The 18377-nt window shown below is 41.1% G+C and overlaps 1 protein-coding gene and 1 long non-coding RNA gene across 3 annotated transcripts in view; one reads left to right on the top strand and one right to left on the bottom strand.

Annotated features, from left to right (window-relative positions):
• Positions 1–18377, top strand: part of GRM8 (glutamate metabotropic receptor 8) — an 814595-nt gene that overhangs the window by 20821 nt on the left and 775397 nt on the right. The gene's annotated exons all lie outside the window — the stretch shown is intronic.
• On the bottom strand, positions 535–17693 carry LOC135969920 (uncharacterized). The gene is made up of 3 exons (XR_010585278.2): positions 17140–17693; positions 12723–12964; positions 535–4081 (listed from the first exon to the last, which is right to left on the bottom strand). It is a non-coding gene; the product is annotated as an uncharacterized lncRNA (long non-coding RNA).

Raw genomic sequence — 18377 nt, 5'->3', positions numbered from 1 at the left:
ACTTGTAATCTCAGCACTGTGGGTGGCTGAGGTGGATGGATTACTTGAGCCTAGGAGTTCAAGACCAACTTGGGCATCTGAGACCAGCCTGAGAAACAGGACAAGATCCTGTATCTATAAAAAATACAAAAATTAGCTGGGTGTGGTGGAATTCCCTTGTAGTTCCAGCTACTCTGGAGGCTGAGGTGGGAGAATTACTTGGGCCTGGGTGGTTGAGGCTACAGTGAGCCATGATGATACCACTGCACTCCAGCCTGGGAAACAGAGTGAGACCCTGTCTGACTCACACACACACACACACACACACACACACACACGAAGAAAGAAACAGAACTGGGGCAGGTCTGGATTGGCTCTGGCATAGGGCAAGGCTGTCTAGTTTTCTTGAAGGCTGAACTTGTGACTGGGACTTCATCAGCTTATGTTCCAGCCAGGTGAGCTAAGAAGGTGGTGTACTGCTATCCTTCCAAATCCATGTGTTGGATGGTAAGAGTCCGTTTTATTAAAAAAGTAGAAAACCCAGAGAAACATTGGTTTTCTATTTTTTTAAGTAAAGTTGCACTACATTTTTATGTTTCAGCGCCCAAAGAAAAATACCCTTAGGATTCAATTGTTAAAAAAACAAACAAAAAACCAAAAAAAAAAAAACAAAAAGGAAGAAAAAGAAAAAATCACCAATTCTGACTCACGTAGGCTACGAGTTTGATGATGGAGTTGTGGTTGAGCATGAGCAGCTGAATGACCCCAGGCATGGGTGGCAGCCCTCAATGCTGTCCTTTGGGTTGGAATTCCCTTTCTTTTCCATGTGTGATAAGGACAGAAACACAGGCCTGCTTCGGACGAAGAATGTTAACTTTTGTTGAGGGAAGATTTTTTTTTCTGCCAGAGATGGCTGACATGACACTAATTCCTATCATCTCTGATACAAATGTCAGAAATGAAAGCCCTAAAGGCTTCAGAAGTACTTGTTCTAGAAGTCACATTCATTTTAGGACAATCAGAAAAACAGTGGAACTAAATGTATTGTATTCTGATTCACACTGTGACCTATCTCGTGCCACCTGTTTAAAATGTGACCAATTCAGTCAAACATATCAATTATGCCTTAGTAAATTCTCATTTTAATCAAATATGAATGTAAAAGGACTTCACAGGGAAAGAAATCAATGCAGAGTTAATGTGGTCAAGTCCTATCCTAGCATTGTGAGACGGTGCTGAACAATGCCTGGTACAGCTTCTAAACCCAGTAAGTGCTAAATATTTTTTTTTCCCCCATCAAGAGAAGTAGAATAGTGTAAGAGACGCTAGCATTTAACCCACGTGTTCTCCTTCTGTAACTTAGTAATACAGGTAAGCAGGTAATATTCAATCAACCCACCAACAGGTCTATGCAGCATCCCACAGGTATGTGCAGCGTGTTTGACATTGTAGTGGATAATATGAAAGAAAAGAAGACCCTAAGCCATCAATGTTGCTTATACTCTAGTTGAGGGGAAATGACCAAAATCCTGTAAAATAACCACGAGCAATCTAAGACTGTGTCAAAAGGGCTACAGTGTGGTCCTGGGGTTTAAAGGAGAGGCTGACTTCATCCAAGGAAGCTGCAGTTAGCAGCCAAGGTGTCTTAATCAACTCTGTTATAGGCTGTTGCTACAGAATATCTTAGACTGGGTGGCTTAAACAATAGCCTTGTTTCCCCCCTCACATTTCTGGAAGCTGGAATTGAGATCAGGGTACCGGCTTGGTGGGTTCTTGGTGAAGTCCCTCTCCCTGGTTTACAGATGCTGTCTCCTTGTTGCATCCTCACATGGTGCTGAGAGAGACAAGAGAAGCTCTCTCCTGTCTATTCTTACAAGGGCACTTACAAGGGCTCCACGCTTATGAGTTAATTACCTCTTAAAGATGTCATCTTTAAATACCATCACATTAGGGGTTAGGATTTCATCATGAATTCTGGTGGGGGATATACATTCATTCCATAGCACAAGGCTTCATGCAGTAATGTGGGGTTGGGCTGGGCTTAGAGGAATGGGTAGGAGTATGCAAACTGAGGCCGGGAGAGGAGGAAGAGTCTTCCAAGACTGGGAATCCTGTGAACCTTTTACCTGATGCCAGCTCATGTTCAGCTATGTGGGGGTGGAAGTACGTGGAAACCTCTTCCCCTCTCACAGTCTCTCTGCTATGACAAAACTTCAAATGATTATTTTAGGAGTCTCTAGGAGGTTTAAAAATGAGGAAGGTTGGAGTGCTGTGTTCCCAACTTCCACTGGAGACAAAACTGGGGGTCCCAAACTAGTGAACACAGAACACCCAGAGGGCACAATGCTGTACCCTCTTAATCAGCATTGTAGAACAGCTAAACAGGTAATTGCTGTTGAATTTAAGGAAAGTGTTATCAAACCTAGGAGAATCCCTCCCCTGACCCTTTCCCCATCCTTTGCACTCTGGGAATCCATGTAACTTAAGATAAAACATTTTGCTTTATTTTTCATTTGCCACATGAGTATCTTGACTCTTTACACTGTTATTCAATGTAGAGTCACAATTAATTGCTGAGAGAGAAATTAAATGCATTGCCAATGAATTGATTTTATTTGCTTCATTCTAGTAAGAAAAGCCACCATTCTTGAGGGGCTGATGGTTCTTTTCCGTTTTCCTAACCACAGGGAATAATCATACCTACACTGTCTCTGTTTCAAAAGGTGGTCATAGATCTCAGCAAGGTAAAAATTGGAGATTTGACAATATTCTAACTGTAAAGAGTTTTGATGATTTGGAAATAGGTTTTGTATTGAAAATGGCATAAATGATTATTTTTCTTCTTTATGCTGCAGCACTTTAACTTGTAATTTCTACCCTGGTAACCCCACCTATTTAAACGAGAGCTCAATATGAGATCTTTTGTTGTCTTTGAAACCACTGGTATAAAATTTTAAATTCTTGGATATTTTTCCTCTGCCTGAGAAAGGAAGATACAGGAAATTTCATTTTTTAGTTTGAATAGCTTTATTTCATTTATATTCATGTAGCTCAAGCATCTAGTGAGTTTTGCTGGTATATAAATTAATATTTACAGGTAAAACCTTGCTGAAAATAAAATAGATTAAGTGGAGAATATTTTTCCCACAGCTTTCGTCTCTAACAAAAATGAAAAAACCCAGCACCACTCCTTTACTGAATGCCCCATCTGTTGGCTCCTTGCTGCTCTGAGCCAACATCCTCTTGGGATTGTTTGGGGCCAAGGGTCTGCATGTGAAGCAGGGTAGGTTTAGCACGTGCTGGGAGAATAGGGATTTTGATTAAGACTTATATTTACCCTTAACTATTTCTCTGAATTATGGAGAACTAAAATAAAAAAATGTATTTTTGGATTGAAGTTACAGGAAAATTTCAGCCTCTACTGATCAGTGTTATGCATAGTATGTGATAATTTTTTTCAGATATTAAATCACTGATTGATGAATAAATATTTAACACCTTATTTTTAAAAGATGTTATGATGTTTAATAGCATTAATAATTCATTGCAGTTAAGTGGTACAAGTTTAGATTTTGATGTAAAATATCTGCATAAGAATTCCCCCAAAGAATCTATGCCCATCTAGAAAATGGTTTTATGAAAGAAAAGTAGACAGTTTTGCATTGTACTTTGTCTTAAACAACTTAGAATGAAGTTCAGTAGCAGAGTTCCATGGTTTTCAAAGAAAATGAATAATACCCTATGAGTCATGGATATTTGGACATTTTAAAGATGTTTTAGGAAGCTTGGCACAAAATAGTTTTTTTTTTAAGTGATTATTTTTCCTCATTCTCCAAATGCTTGGAATTATGAAACCTTAGAATTGGAAGAGATGTTTGAGGTTTTCTGTTATGCCTTTCATCCAAACCAAAATCTATTCAAGTAAGACCCTTGATAGGTAGTGGTGATTCAATGCTGTCTTTGTTCTTCGATTTGATTTAAACATCTCTCTGCTCAATTCTCCTGTCTTGTGCATGTCTTTTTCATGAGACAGTCCTTCAGGTGTTTGAAGACCCTGTTCTTCCTGAGCCTTCAGTTCTCCAGGCTAAACATCACCTGCTCCCTATAACAGAAACAGTGCAAGAGGTAATGTTTATTGACAGCTTCCCAAATGCCAGGCACTATGCTAAACACGTAACATGCCTGATCTTATTGGATCCTTACCACAATTCTGTCAGATAGGTATGGTTTTCAGATGAGGAACTGAGGCTTATCTGAGGTTACCTGGAAAGTAAGTGGCCATGTGATATTCAAACCTGTGTGTCTGATGGACTCAAAAGTCCATGCTTTCAACCATTGCTTTTTACTGCCTTTTAGATGGTATGTTTTCAAATTATTTCTGTATGGTTTCCTTTCTCTAAACACAGTCCTGCTGTTAGTTTAACCCCATTCTCAGTTAAAATAATTTTTCCTTGCCATTCTAAAAGACTGCCTTTGAGCAGGAAAATTAAGCCTTTTAATGCAGAGGACTTCAGCTCTGTAAGCCTCATACTCTCAGTATATCGCTGGCTGGAATGGCAGATGGGCTGGCCAGCACATCCATGGTGGGCAGTGGCCTCAGTGCAAGGATGGAGTCTGACTGCCCATGACCCCATGTATCTTCCCTGCTGCCGGAATGATCACATGGCTTCCAGAAACATTGTGTTCCTTTAGCAGCATTGATGGAGCTTCCTATTGTTCCAGATGTTTTCTGAGGAGGATACTGGATAAGAGTTTGTATTATTACAGATGGTCAGAGCAGTTTATGTATCAGGAAGTTTTCCATGGAAGAAAGAATATATTCAAAATTCTATTTTGAAGCTGATGGCAGGATGTGGTGAAATTATTTGGATGTTAGGAAAACACTGTAAATGCCAAAATAAATACTTGTGGTTTGTACTTACTCCTTTCCCAAACTAAAATAGGACCTGTGACAGCATTTCCTGAACACATGGGATCGAACTCTAGATCAAATGATGAGTTGATAAAATGAACATATTCGTATTAAGTTTCTTTCATTTACTTCTCATTTCCATGTCTAGAATCTAGAGTCTAGAATGGTTGGATGGATGTATTAGGACCAGAGTGTGTATGATAATATTAATGTCAGAAAAACAAACTACTCATTTTCACCTCTGTGGGGAGAGACTGGAATTCAAACCATGTCTCCTGTACCTTGGCAGAGTAAGAGTGTTGGGTTCTTTCAGCCACTTTTTGGGGGGTAGACTTGGTCAGCAGCCCGACCCTGTCCCTGTCCCAGCCTCAGAGCCTCCCAGTGAGCTTTCTCTCATCACTACACAGCCCGCCTCCTTCCTCTGTTAACCTGCCTTGAGATTCCTTTCCAAGGCTCCTTTAGCCTAAAGTATAATGTATTTGACTCTACCTTTACTTTGAAAACACTCTTGATGTTTTGTAGAGTTCTTCCAGGTTTTCCTATTAGATAAAAACAGCTTTTTATACCTTTTGTTTCCATGGTAATGAATTCCAGGACTGCTTTAGAAAACCACTAGCTTTGTGTACCAGTGGAAAGTTGCAGCATTATATACTAACACAATAAACATCAGCCCACCTGTAAGAGGCGTGCAAGCCGGTAGAAACACTGTAGCACCACGGTCATGAAATGATGTGAGCATACTATCTTTTACTGCAATAAGCAGGATTTGGAACATGAGCCCTGCATTGCAGACAAATGGCTTGGGAGCTGTAGCATGAATTCTAGTGTTCACTAATCAGCTCAAGGCAGAAAGAGCCAATTAACTTGAGGCATTAATTTTCAAATTTAACATTATATTGAAACTGTGGAACCCCATTTCCAAATTTTTTGCAATCTTCCTGAGTTTTTACAAGTGCCAGTTCTGCTCTTAGGAAGTCCTCGGCGGGAGGAGAGTCTTCCTTGGGCAATTTACTTTCTGGTATAAGGAAGATTGTTTCCAAAAATTCTGGGAAATCTTCATGGTATTGTCTGCAAATATACCTCTTAAGAATCTCAGGTACAGATCAGAACTCAACAGAAAAATCTATTAGAGTTGGCTCAAGACAGGGCAAACATAAAAAGTAGATATCCTGGGAAAAAATAGAACTGTTTTTATAAAAGGCTATAGGTTTCTGAATATGTGGAAGAAGGAATAATTGGAATTTGTTTTTTGTCAACCCTGACTCTGCCCTCTACAGCCTTCTCTTTGTTATATCGTGAGTTTGGGGAGTGAGAAGCAAGGGAAAAGGCAGAAAGAACATGAGAGGTTGGACAGAAAGATTGGAGGTACATGCCAAGTTGATTGTGCTAATTTGAAAAGAGACAATGAATCAAAGCTCCTTTTCCCCTATTGTAGATTTTAATATTTAAAGTTACCAGTGCCATTACTGATTATGTTAAGATGCTTTTATGTTGATCTGATTAAAATTACATGTGAAATAATGAATGACATGTAATGTACAAATACCCTTACATTTGGAATAATGAATGACATGTACAAATACCTTCCCAGAGATATATATATATATATATATATATATATTTAAAGTATAAACATTATAAGCAACTGTAATGGAAAGTTTTTAGAAACATTCTTCTAGGAGATACAAAGTTAAGGGGTCAGAAACACAGAACAGCACACGGTTTACTACAAGACTGTGGGGCTACCTTCTTGCCTGGAAAGATTCAGGACTCCTATCCCTAATAAAATTAAAGGGAGGTTCAGCTACTCTGGAACTTAGTGTCTGTTTATCTTAGTATTTCTAAGTCAGAAAATGCCTATTTTAAAATAGGTCTTTTTGTCTTTTTATCCTTTTACTCTATAGATAGAGTTTCCCAAGGCCGACTGATTTGTACCCAGCTCATTTAAGTGTTTGGGGCACTGCTCCAAATTGTTGCGTTTCTTTCTTCTGCCTGCCCTAGCTGCATCAGATCATTCTCAAAGCCACCTTAGTTCTTTTTTTTTTTTTTTTTTCCCAGCCGATAGGTTGCACACAAAGCATAGCTTTTGGCTTTTTGTAAACAGAATGCAAATGTACCGTTCTCCCCCAGGAGGGAACCTCCGCCATGCTGAAGGTGAGGTGAGACCCTGCGCCTTGATAAGGAGCCCCTTTGGGTGTGCTGGCAGGTCAGCCTGAGGGCTTTGAGAAGAGCCTTCCATGAGCACCAGGGCACACATTCACCAATGCAAGACAAAGCTCTGTGGAAAAGACTGGTGGGTTCATCCCTGTCCCACCCGAGAGGTACCCCCAGAACAGCAGAAATGACTGTGCTCCCCGCCTTGTGAAAAGGGTCTAGTTTTAAAGTGACCCTGGCAGAAGAGGGGCAGATGCCTTCATTCCTCCTCTTCAATTTCTCCTTGGACCTTTTCCTGCTGTTCCGTGGGTTCTTTGAACATTTTATAGAATCCAGTTTTGATTTATCTATATTGCTTTAGAGTATATCTTTTGACATAGCTTTTTAAACATGTAGACATACATGATTTATCGTTGCCTACTATTATTGTCATTTTATTAGATCCAGTGAAGTATAGAAACCTAGACATGGGCCAGGCACAGGGGCTCACACCTGTAATCCCAGCATTTCAGGAGACCAAGGCGGGCAGATTGCTTGAGTTCAGGAGTTCAGACCAGCCTATGCAACATGGCAAGACCTTGTTTCTACAAAAGAAAAAAATTACCTCCCTTTACCCTTACAATTATATGATTGTCTTGAATATTTCTTTTGCATACCTTGAGAACCACATTAGGTAGTGTTATGATTTTATCATCAACTGAATCTAGAAAACTCAAGAGGAGAAGCAAACTCGATTGTATTTATCTATATTTTTGCCATGTTTTTTACTTCCTTCCTAATGTTCCAAGACATTTCTTCTTTTATCTTTTCCTTTTTGTTTAGAGAACTTCCTTTAGTCATTATTTTAGGGCAGGTCTGCTAGTGACAAATCCTCTTCGTTTTACTTCATCTGAGATTGTCATCCCTGAAGAATATTTTCTCTGGATATAGAATTTTGGATTGATAGTTCCTTTGTTTCAGCACTTAAAAAATGTTGCACTGCTTCCTACTGACCTCCTTGGTTTCTTCTGCAAAATCCTCTTTCATTCAAATTGTTCTTCCCCTATGGCTTCATGCATCATTTCTCTCTGGCTACTCTCAAGACTCTTTCCTTTGTCTTTTTATGTGACTGTGATGCATCTTGGTGTGGATTTCTTTGGGTTTATCCTGTTTGGTGCTCAGATTCTTGATTCTGTCTTCTGCCAACTTTGGAAAGTTTTTAGCCATTATTTCTCAAATACTTTTCTAGCCCCACCCTCTTTTTCCTCTCCTTCTGGGAGTCAGATGACCTACCTTTAACATCTTTTTGTAGTTCAACACCTCTCCGAGGCTTAGTTCATTTTTTTCTCCAGTCTAATTTATTTTGATTGTTTATGGGTAACTGTTTTATCTATAAGTTCACAGACTTTTTTGGCCTCTGTTCTCTTTATTCTGCTGTTGAACCCATCCATTGAGTTTTTTTTTTGTTTGTTTGTTTTCTGTTTTTTGTTTTTTTTACATTTCATCTATAATATATTTTAGTTACAGAGTTTCTACTTGGTTCTTCTATCTTCTGTTTCTTTGCTGATACTTCTCATTACTTTGCTAGTTCTTTTTAGTTTTTTGTTTCAAGAACATTTGCAGTTGTTCTTTGAAACCAATATCCATCTGGCTGCCAGGAGGAGGGGTCCTGTTACGGTTCTCCATGTGACCTCCACTCCCACCGTCGAAATGGCTTCATTACTGCTGAGTGGTGGCAGGTAAGACCTGATTCTCTACCAGCCTCTTCTGATACCTTTGCTAGCCAAGTTGCCACCCAACAGAGATGAAAGTCCAGCCTCCACACTCAGCCTCTCAGAAACTATCCTGGTGGGGGTGTTGGGGCTCCTCACTACTGTCTAGGTTCCCCACTAGGTCTTTGCTTGTGTGGGTGGGTCCACAGGTTTTGTGTGTGTGTGTGTGTGTCTGTGTGTGTGTGTGTGTGTGTGTGTGGTGTGTTTGGAGTAGAGTGGTTATTATCTAAAAGTTTCCATTTTTTTCTTCAATCTAAAAGGAGCTAGGCTGCCCCTTTCCTGGTTCTTTGGACAAAGAGAGGAGATTTTTTTGCTTATTTTTTTTTGCTCTGTGTGTATTGGTGTTTCCAGATTGCTGGTTTTTCAAGTATAGATGAGGAAATACATGAGGGAAAAACAAAATTCAGGAACTTGTTGTCTTGTCATTCCCTGGGTCCTGAGGTCCTTAACCCGCTTGGCAGCTCCCCACCTTTCAATGTCTTCTTACTCTTGTTTTAGATCTAATGCTCAGTTTTTAGCTAGACCTATGGGAGAAACAGGGAAGAGAACGTTCACTCTGCCTTCCTGTCAAAGCCCCTCTTGATCCTTACGTTTGTCTATACCAGATGCTGTTCTTCTTGTTCCACTCTCAAGGTCAGAGAACAGGGTGTGCTTTTGAGAACATCTGGTAATTCTTGTACGAAGCTTAACTTGGAACAGGAACTGTTGCAGGGTAGAACCAGTCTCAAGCACTGGAGAACAGGAGGTATAGGCGGTGAAGTAGCCTAGTCACTTGCTTTGTGGGTAGACCGACCTGGGTTCAAATCCTGCTTCTACCATGTATTTGTTACTTAACCTTGATCAAGTTATTTAATTTCTCTGACCAATATTGTCCCCACCTGTTGTGAGGATTAGAAGAGACATATTTCTGGTGCCTGGAATGTATCAGGCACTATGCATAATAGCCATTATTGTTACAAAGCAGGTTATAAGTTCTCCAGATATTTTGTCCACAATCTGATCTCTGCTGTGAAAGAAACCAGTGCAAACTCATTTTCTAGGATGCTGTTTTATGTAAACAAGTCATAGTTAAATAATTCCTCCAGAGTGACAAGCCTTTTTATCCCAAATTTTGTATCCAGATAAGAATATCAGTTAGAACAAGTAGCAAGAACAATGATTCATCTGAGAAAGTAGGGTAGAGTATTTTCAAAAGCAATGGGTGGCTTGTTGGTGATTTGTGTTTTGAGACAGGGTCTTACCCTGTCACCCAGGCTGGAGCACAGTAACGTGATCTCAGCTCACTGCAGTCTCCGCCTCCTGGGTCCAAGGGATTCTCATGGCTTAGCCTCCTGAATAATTGGGACCATAGGTATGTGCCACCATGCCCAGCTACTTTTTGTATATTTTTTGCAAAGATGGGATTTTGCCATGTTGGCCAGGCTGGTCTCAAACTCCTGGCCTCAAGTGATCCACCTGCCTTGGTCTCCCAAAGTGTTGGGATTACAGGCATGAGCCACTGCATGTTGGTGATGTTAATGCTGTAATGAAAACCCTCATTCTCTGCTTAAAAGATTTCACCATGTAAGAAGCAAATTAAGGGACAGTGGGGGGCATTTCTCTGCTTCCTAGGGAGCACCGAAGACTAAATATTTTAGGGAATGCTGCCGATAATGATTCACTGATTTCAGAGTTTCTTTCAGCTCCTAACTACAAGTCAGGTGAGAGTAGAGAGGGCAGGAGGGAGGGACTTGGTGCTTCTCCCAGGAGGAAGAGTGGACTTCTAGGCTGGAAGGGACAAGGGGGGTATTCCTGACCGAGGGACTGGATTGAATGTTGATGGGCTGTGGATAAAGATCGTCATGCAGGCCATTTGAGCACTGTGGGGCCTGGACCAGTATACTTGCTTGGAATGCTCATAGAAAACCTCAATGTCAGGTTACATTCCCTAGAAGCAGAGCTGAACATAGGAGAATCTTAGCAAAATGAGTTATTAACAAACATTCTGAGGAGAAAGGATGCACTTTCAGGTGAGGTCCATCCTGAGCCTGATCCTGTGGATGCTCTGAAGCATCAATCACAGCAGGATGTGTTCTGCCTTGAGGCAAGAAAGTAGGAATTTTGTATCCTTGCATCAACCAGTCTTGAGCTACAGACAACCTGGTCCTAAGTGATAATTCCCAGGCACACTTGGGCAAGGTGGCTCTATCACCCAAGAGTGGTTCTCTGGAGAAGGTTAGAGGTCTGAGGTTAGCGGTGGCACTGGTGACTGGTGGAAAAGGAATCCTGGGCAGGGCTCAACGGGGTCTACAGCCCCAGGCTTCATCAGTGGTACCATGTGAAAACCACTGGCCTGGGTAACAGGAGGGTTGGCTTGTACTCCTTAATTTTCTTTATGACTTTGAGCAAGTCATTCAGCCTTTCTGCCTTACATGTAAATGACAGGATTGGCATAGGTAGACTTTTAAGGCCTGTTTGACTCAGGTGAGTTTATTGAGAACACTTGGTTTCGTAAGACCAGGGCTTCTTGGCCTATGGTTGGACCATAGAAACCTTCAAGAAGAGCAAAGAAGGGAAGTATGAAGTTACTGCCGCATGGCCAGTGGCCCAGGCAGGTGCCTTTGGGGACCTGGAAGTGAAGAGGCTTCCTTACCTTGGGGGCTAGGGACCAGAATTATACCTTCATGGGCAAATGGTGGAAGGGCTGCGTGGCTTGGTGACCAAGGGAACAGTAAGGAAGACCACATGAAGGACTGAACCTAGAAAGTAGATTCTGGGAAGAGCCAAGCTTGCCTAAGTGGTTACAATGTGATTTACTCTGATGAGAAGTTTGGCTAAATTTGTTCAGCGGCTGGGCACAGTGGTTGACAACTGTAATCTCAGCTATTTGGGAGGCCAAGGTACGGGTAGTACTTGAGCCCAGGAGTTTGAGACCAGCCTGGGCAACATATTGAGACATTGTTTCTACAATTTTTTTTTTTTTTAAAGTTAACTGGGCGTGGTGGCATGCACTTATAGTCCCAGCTACTTGGGAGACTGAGATGGGAGGATCATTTGGGCCTGGGAGGTAGAGGCTATAGCGAACCATGATTGCACCACTGCACTCCAGCTTGGGCAACAGAGTGAGAAAAATAAATAAATAAATAAGTAAATAAATAAATAAATAAAACATTAAAAGAATGTGTTCAGTGTCTGAACTTCAGCTTTTTGTATTCTGTCAACATTTTTTCTTGATTTTCATCCCATCCTTCATTAGACGGAAGGCTTATTAAAGATCCTTTTTTTTTGTAATTTGTTAATGTTATTAGTAATATTTTAAGATAATTCCTTGACTTGATAGTTCTTTTACTATTAATGCAGCTTTTGCCTTGGTCAGTGGAGGAGGCATATGTTTTTGTGTTTTCATATATGTCCATGTGCAGGAACTGGACAGCTCTAGGGACTAGTGTGAGAAGGTAAAGTTGGGAAGACCTTGGCAATGTCAGTCCTGGAGCTCTCCGAAGATAGTGCAGCTCCTCCCTCTACTGCAGACAGTTTCCTTCTCTAGGATAGGGTTTCTGATGAGAATATTTCATTGTTCTCTAACACAAGTGGTCAATGTTTTGCTCAGTTTCTCTTGCTGAAATAGTGGTATTGATTCAGTACATTGGGGCAGAGGGAAGGTTCCACTTTGGTGCAGCAAAAGGAAAGTCTTACCAAGGAGTGAGGTGTTTGTTTGCTGGGTCCTGCCAAGTTCAGGTGTTGCTGAGTGGGCGGAGGAGTCTGTTTGCTCCCAGGTCAGCAGATCCATGGTGGTCTGCTCGGGCTTGTGCCCCTCAGATGCCTTGTCTCCCCTGGGTGGAGCTTTTGGGATGGGTATAGTGGTTCATGGCTGCATCGCTGAATTTGCATAAGGCTAGTGTGGCAATGGACTCTCAAAATATCTGTGGTCATAAATAGGGACTTACTTAAAATTTTAGGCCTAGGCAGGAACATCACTTGAGGCCAGGAGTTTGCGAGCAGTCTGGGCAAACTGTGAGACCCCCACCTCTACAAAAAAATAATAAAAAATTAGCTGGGTTTGGTGGTGCATTCCTGTAGTTCAGTTGATCAGGAGGCTGAGGTGGGAGGACCACTGGAACAGGATTTCAAGGCTACAGTGAGCTAGGATCATGCCACTATACTCCAGCCTGGGTGACAGAGCGAGACCCTGTCTCAAAAATAAAAGGATAAAATATGCATGATTCTAAAACTAGTTTTATTTATAATAAAAAATTAATAATTTTAAGTACCTCAGAAGATTTAGTAAAAATAGGACTTATGGAATAATTTCTGTCATGAAAGATAAAAGTTCTTTACTGTATTTTGGTCTTGAGGTAACTATTTCTGTATTTCAGTCTTGAGGTAACAGCTGACATTCTCAGGATGTGGCTTCCTTCCTTGGCTGAGATGTCACCTGGACAGATACAGATATCACCATTTGCTACTAATGATGATTGATGTTAGTAAAAAAAAGTTCTTCTTTGTCAAGAGGGCACTTGGAAAGCAGACCATAAAGAGCAGTTCTCACCATCAGAAAGCATTTGTTATCACTCATGCTTTGATGTGGCAAACACATTGCAGTTCTTGGCATAATGAGAGGCAGGTTTCAGGAGTTACTGCTGCAACCAACTCTTACCTGCCAAACTATAAAGACAAACTATTTTGAGGATTAAAGGATGGGATCCCTCTGTGCTTTGTGGAAGCAGAGCTGAAAGGTTCATAATGACAGACAGAACCATTAGGAGGCATGAAAGAAAAAGAAGCAGCAAGGCTGAAACTGTTCTGTGCTAGAAAGGAGTTGATGCCCTTTGAACATTGAAGTTCAAATAATGTGCCATACTTTATCTCCAAAGACAACACTACTGACCCACTGTCAGTAGACCATGGGCTGTGGGTTGCTTTCCAGCAGAGAGGATGGATTTTCTTCAGTTCCGTCTGCTCATGCTTGGCAGAGATTTCCTTTGGGACCACTACCAGGCCCCAGCTGGCCCAAGCCTGGAGAAAGGGAGGCTGGATCATCATGGCTGATGCTCACTATGCACCAGTTTCCCCTCTCAGCATTTTACTGGAGTCACCTCAGTTGTCCTTCACAACCAAGCACCCTATGAAATAGCAATGCTTATTATCCTCACCTTACATTGAGGAAACTGAGGCTGAAGGAGGCAAAATAACTTGCCCAAGGCCACACAGCTAGTAAATGGTACAGCTGGGATTTGAACTCATCAAGTCCGACGCTAGAGCTGAATGAAGCTCTTAAGCATTGTACCCTGCTGTGGTGTAGTTAGCCGTTGGCTACATGGATGCTGGAGTCCAAAGAACATGGACTCAAATCCTGATTCCTCAGCTGGTTACTATGTGAACCTGGGCAAGTAATTCAACACCGTTGGGGCAAGAAAGGGAGTCAGAAGCCTGGGACAAATCACCACACATAAGAAGCACTCAATGCATGCTGGCCACTGTTAGTGTTTTGGTTATTGTTTTGTTTTTATCCTGGAACAGAGTGAAGCTAAGAGGTAGTGATTCTCTCCTTGAGGGTGAATAAGAAGGAATTAACTGGGCATTACCAATGTTGACAATGTAGATTTCTGGGCCCCATTCATGAGAGATGCTAATTCAGTGGCTTTGGGGGGTTGGATGGTAAGTGGTTGGACCCAGTCACCTGCATTCTAAAGAAGGGCTTTCGGTGATATGGAGCGGTGGACTTCAGACTGGCCAGAGGTGGCATGTGCAAGGCTTTGGACTTTACCAAAATTCAGAGCTTAATTTTACAGTTGATTTGTTTAGCTATAACTGAGTGACAGAGTGGAACACAGATATTCTGTAGACTATCTCTTAATCATTAAAAAACAAAAACCACAAAAGAAATCACTAAAAGGAATCAATACGTTTTACAGTTCCAGTACTGGTCAATTCAGAATGTGTGCTGCAGCAAACACAGGAGTATCTAACAGACCTGCAGAGGCAGAAGGGATTTGAGAGACCCATGAGCCACGTCCTGGTTTTACAGCTGCTGAAGGTGGGGGTCCCCGGCGGTAGAACGACTCTTAGAAAGCATATGATTAGTTGATGGGAAAGTCTGAAACAGGACTTTGATATTTGGCCACCTGGCCATCTCGACAAGGGACCGAAACTGGAACCCTTTGGGAAGTTCTGTATTCCCTGAATTCGGGGTGACAGCATGAAATAAGGAGGACTCTCACACCTGCTTGTTGCTGCGTGTGCTTTTTCTGTCTGGATGCTTTTCTGCACCATGCTTGCCAGTAACTTCCAGCTGTTCTTTAGGGTCTTTGATAAGTTGCCATTTCAGGGACAGTTTCCCTGCCTGTGTCCTACACTTGCTCCCAACAGAGTTCATTATGCCCCCTTTGGTCACTCCTGACCTAATGGCATTTTTTGCACTTAGTTGACATTTTTTGCTACTGTCACCTTTCCTCTGATGCACTTAGGTGGTACAAGTAGAGCCACTCTCCTATTTTGCATGCTTGCAGACATCATTGACCATTTATCCATTTATTTATATTCATCCATATGTATACCACAGAGCACCCACTACATATACCAGGTACATTTAGAGAATATAGAGAAAAGTAAAGAATAAATGAGAAAATATACAAATAACTTGATAATTCAAGATACTGATATGGACGATGAAGAAAATTTAAAAAGGGTGTGATGTGACAGATAAATGATATGGTGGGAGAGATCCTTTTTACGGGGTCTCTAGGGAAGCACCCTCTCAAAATGTGTCTCATTTAAGCTGAGACTCAGACGATGAGATGTGGGACCCATGTAAAGAACTAAGAATATTGTAGGTGGGAGGAGGAATATGTGCAAAAGAGTTCAAGTGAGATTGAACTAGGTACCTTTGAAGAGCAGAAGGAAGCTAGTATGGTTAGAATGGAGTGAACAAGAGGAAGACTAGGAGTTGGGCAGGGCCACATCTAGGAGGATTACAACCTAGGAGTAATGGGAAGCTGTTAGAGGTGCTTCAACAGGGAAATGGCATAGTGTGGTTTGTATTTTAACAGATCACTCACTTTTAATTACTGAGTCTAGACTTGTCCTCAGACTGTTTTTTTTTTTTTTTTTTTTTTTGAGACAGAGTCTTGCTCTGTCGCCCAGGCTGGACTGCAAGGGTGCGATCTTGGTTCACTGCAACCTCTGCTTCCTGGTTCAGGAAATTCTCCTGCCTCAGCCTCCTGAGTAGCTGGGATTACAGGTGCATGCCACCATGCCCAGCTAATTTTTTGTGGTTTTTGTAGAGATGGGGTTTCACCGTGCTGGCCGGAATCATCTCAATCTCCTGACCTCGTGATTCACCCGCCTCGGCCTCCCAAAGTGCTGAGATTACAGGCGTGAGCCACCATGCCCAGCCTCAGATTCTTAATACAATGCTCCAGGCAATCTCTACTTATTGATCAATTTGCACTTAAGGCAAGAAAATTTTTAGGCATCCTAGCTGAACTCTTTGAGGGCCAAGTTCATGTTTTAATCACTTTTGTTTGCCTAGCACTTTGTACCTTGCAAAGAGCAGATTCTTGGTGAATATTTATTGTATGAATGAATGGTTTCTGCATTATTTGATCTTTTGGCATAAAAAAGTGGCAAGGCTCTCTCTGCTGGGTGACTTTTTAGCAAGTCCACTGAATGGTAGGTTGTAGCATATTGTGAAAATTGATTGGTTGACACCTCACCTCACCTCTGCTCACATTAAACATTTGTTTTAGTTCTAGAAAATTCAGTTGTAATTAAGCTGGAAGGTAACAGAGTAGGACCTCTCCAAAGCCCCTGAAATGACTACCTTTTCAGCATCAGGTAGAGAAGGCCTGTTGAACTTTTGCTTCTAGTGTTATGAAGAATGGATATTTGGAGAAACTCGCCCAATTACACACACTGAGAAATGCTGAATGTAATATTAAAAAACCTTTTAAATATGTAGCTAAGCTCATAAAAATTGAATGTAAATCTCTACAGAGGCAAAAATGGAGAGAGAGCTGACACCAGGGTGGTGACTGAGGATCTAAGATATGGGCTGCCTTGGGAGTGTGTGCAGACAACAAACTGAAAGCTTTGGTTTTAATTGCCATACAACAGGGATGAATAGGGGTGCACTGTGGAATGGAAGGTGAGGACTTGGGCACTACAAGGTCAATGGAACTGATTAACTAATTCCTGCAAAAGCCAGGAATCTTGAAGATCTACACCCTCAGTGAAAAGATGGACTAGAGAAATCCATTTGGCAAAGAAAAATTGCTATGAGAAATTGTTCTGGCCTTGGCTGGGGATGGGGAAATGTCTCTCCTGAGAATTCTGAACTCATGAAGGTTTAGGACTTAAACTCACATTATCCACATATGCTGTCCAGGAAAACTGAAGCAAAAGAATTGTTAAGATAATTCCAGTTTGAGAGAGACTCAGGATTCCAGCACAATCGGAAGAGAATCCACTTTGTAGGAATGTTCCCACAGCTGGGGCTACTTAGAATTCTCACAGATTAAAATCAACCACATACGACTTCACAATGAAAAGTTTCCAGTTACACAGAGTAAACAAGCCATCAGTGGAAACAACAAACAGTAGAATTAGACTTCCCAAGAACTTGAATTTAAGAATTATCAGTCAGAATATAAATGAAATGTCCTTAAAATGTTTCTAGAAATAAAAGATGGATTTGAAAACATGAGCAAAAAGCTATTAAAAATGACTAGGCAGAATTTGAAAAGGAAACAAAATGAAATTTTGGAAACAAAATTATGTTCAAAACTGACAACTCAAAAAGGAAAAAAAAAAAAGGTTTTAACATTTGATGTGGTTTGGCTCTGTGTCCCTGCCCAAATCTCATATCCAATTGTAATCCCCCACCTCTCAGGGCAGGGACCTGGTAGGAGGTGATTGGATCATGGGGGCAGATTTTCCCCATGCTGTTCTTGTGATAGTGAGATCTCACAAGATCTGATGTTTAAAAGTGTGGCACTTCCCCCATCACTCTCCTTCTCCTGCTGCCATGTAAGACGTGCCTTGCTTCTCTTTCGTCTTCTGCCATGATTGTAAGTTTCCTCAGGCTTCCCCAGCCACTTGGAACTGTGAGTCTATTAAACCTCTTTTCTCTATAAATTACCCTCCCTCAGGTAGTTCTTTATAGCAGTGTGAAAACAGACTAATACAACATCCAGATATATTTTTCTGAAAACCACTGATAAGAGTTTGAGTTTATTATACTGTTAAATTACATGCACAGTTTAAAAATCATAAGGATATACCATGATAACTTTCCATAAATTAATGTACTGTGTAACCAGCATTCAGATCAAGGAATAGAACATTACCAGTATCTCATAAACCCCCTTTCCATTCCCTTCATGTAATCTTTTACTCCAAGGTCAACCAGTATTACTCCAAGGTCAACCAGTATTACTCCAAGGTCAACCAGTATCCAAAATAGGGGTGTGACTATTATACAAGTATCCTGAATTCTAATACCATTTTAATTTTGCCTGTTAAAAACAAAAACATTTTATTCATGGATTTATATACTATATAATCTTTTGTATATGACCTTTGTCTCTCAACATATGAAAAAG

Source organism: Macaca fascicularis, chromosome 3 (genome assembly GCF_037993035.2).
Source record: "Macaca fascicularis isolate 582-1 chromosome 3, T2T-MFA8v1.1".
Taxonomy (NCBI): Eukaryota; Metazoa; Chordata; class Mammalia; order Primates; family Cercopithecidae; genus Macaca; species Macaca fascicularis.
This window is presented reverse-complemented; position numbering and strand designations above follow the sequence as displayed.